The sequence below is a fragment of the Babylonia areolata genome, chromosome 19, assembly GCF_041734735.1.
Source record: "Babylonia areolata isolate BAREFJ2019XMU chromosome 19, ASM4173473v1, whole genome shotgun sequence".
NCBI lineage: Eukaryota > Metazoa > Mollusca > Gastropoda > Neogastropoda > Buccinidae > Babylonia > Babylonia areolata.
Genome location: NC_134894.1, coordinates 48,103,764 through 48,106,263, shown reverse-complemented (window position 1 = coordinate 48,106,263; position 2,500 = coordinate 48,103,764). Strand labels below are relative to the sequence as shown.

Genomic DNA, 2,500 nt, shown 5'->3' with positions numbered 1-2,500 from the left:
CACACATACACACGCACGCATGCACACACACACACACACATGAATGTTTCAAAGAACACATCACGTTTTAATTAGAACACATCACATTTAGTTTAGTTGTTGTTTTTTTTTTAACTGTTTATTGTTGTGTCTATAAACCTTTCATACACGGTTTTCATAACAAACAAATATGATTCTGATGATTCTGATTCACACACAAACGTACAAACACACGCACACACACACGCACACGCGTTCTCTCATTCCCATACACACATACACAAAGGGCACACACACGCACACACGCATGAAAAGATATACAGTGTGATGTACTGAACAGAATGCAGGATACAAAGTTTATGGGAAATGACATGGTGTAATTTCACACACAGACACAGTCACAGACAGCCACACACACACAAACTGAACAAACACAGACAGACACACACACACACTCCCCCATCCCTCCACCTCTACACCCACACACCACCAAACATACGTACACATTCCCAATAAATCATTTTCTTTCTTTCTTTCTTTCCTTCTCTCTCTCTCCTCTCTCTCTCCTCACTCCGGAAAACACATTCCTCCTTCATTTCCGAAGCCCTCTTCTCCTTCATCAATGACGTCGCCATTGCGTCACATGCGAAAAGAACAGTGATGGGGGTGGGGTGGAGGGGTGGGTAGGTGTAGTGTAGCGGGGGGAGAGGTCAGTGGTGATTGTGCAATGACACTCCCCCCCCCCCCCCCCCCGCACTCCTCACCTCCGCAATCCCAACCCCGCCATTTTTAACACGTGGCTGACAACAAGGCAACGAGTGCGCGTTGTCTAAAGAGAGACTTGGCGTTAACCAAGTGGTATCGATTTGTCGATTTCGCTTGGCACTTTCTTCCACCCACACCCTCTCTCTCTCCCCCCCCTCTCTCTCTCTCTCTGTTTGTCTCTCTGTCTCTGTTCCTTTTATCTGTCTATCTCATTGTCTTTCTCTGTCCGTCTGTGTGTGTGTGTGTGTCTCTCTGTCACTCTCTCCCCTTAGTTTCTCTCTCTCTCTCTTTCCCTCTCTCCTTACTTTCTCCCCCTTCTCTCTCTCTCTACGATATCCATGCAGGAAACATCACAGATTACACACACATACACACACACACACAAACGATAACCAACAGCGATACACTTTATCCTGCATAATACAGCAGGTATCCCATTCAGGGATTTAAAAAAAAATAAGTTGCACTTTCAGCTTCTCAAGGAGGCACCTCTGCGTACGGATAATCCATATACGCTACACCACATCTGCTAGGCAAAATGCCCGACTGGCGGCACGACCCAACGCGCTTTAAAACTGAAATCAAAGCCACGCGAACAATGCCCCGCATCAACCGAATGACGCGAGCTGTGAAGTGAAGCAGCGACCGACGCCCAGGCGAGCTCGACACGAACTGACTAGCCCAGATAGCCAGCACGCACACTCAAACCATGATTCTGAGGTAGCGCCCTCACATGGGGCAGAACTATAATTTGTATTTGTATTTCTTTTTATCACAACAGAATTCTCTGTGTGAAATTCGGGCTGCTCTCCCCAGGGAGAGCGCGTCGCTATACTACAGCGCCACCCATTTTTTTTTTTTTTTTTTTGTTTGTATTTTTTCCTGCGTGCAGTTTTATTTGCTTTTCCAATCGAAGTGGATTTTTCTACAGAATTTTACCAGGAACAACCCTTTTGTTGCCGTGGGTTCTTTTACGTGGGGATAAGTGCTTGCTGCACACGGGACCTCGGTTTATCGTCTCATCCGAATGACTAGCGTCCAGACCACCACTCAAGGTCTAGTGGAAGGGGAGAAAATATCGGCGGCTGAGCCGTGACTCGAACCAGCGCGCTCAGATTCGCTTCCTAGGCGGACGCGTTACCTCTAGGCCATCAGTCGCAGCGTTCCAATTAAAGGTCCCTGTATCAGTCACTGAGACTGCCAGTCTGTGGGATCGTATGTTGAGTGACTTGACATCAACCCACCCCCACTCCCGCCCCCCGCCACGGCAAGAGGGCTGTCCCTGGAAAAAAAAGTATGTAGAGAAATCCACTCTGATAGTACAACAAATACACTTGGAGGGGTGGCACTGCACTGAGGAGACACGCAATTTGAAAAACAACAACAAAAAAACACAATGTTTATTCGGGATATGTCGAGAGAGAGAGGAGGGATAAAGAGAGACAGAGAGAGAGAGAGAGAGAGAGAGAGAGAGAGAGAGAGACAGAGAGATACAGACAGACAGACACACACACCCACAAAGAGGGAGGGAGGGAGAGAGAGAGAGAGAGAGAGAGAGAGAGAGAGAGAGAGAGAGAGAGAGAGAAAACTGAACACTGAAATGTTTAACTCTCTCCATACGAACGGCGAAAGAGACGATGTTAACAGCGTTTCACCCCAATTACCATCATCAAAATATTGCAAGCTGAAGGCTCTTATACTGAAGAGGTGAATGTTGACATAGAATACCACAATTCTGACGACGGAAGCTAAAGGT

At 47.1% G+C, this 2,500-nt stretch overlaps 1 protein-coding gene across 4 annotated transcripts in view; it reads right to left on the bottom strand.

Moving 5' to 3' along the window:
- The window catches only part of LOC143293783 (putative sodium-coupled neutral amino acid transporter 11), a 159,195-nt gene that overhangs the window by 14,535 nt on the left and 142,160 nt on the right, over positions 1–2,500 (bottom strand). The gene's annotated exons all lie outside the window — the stretch shown is intronic.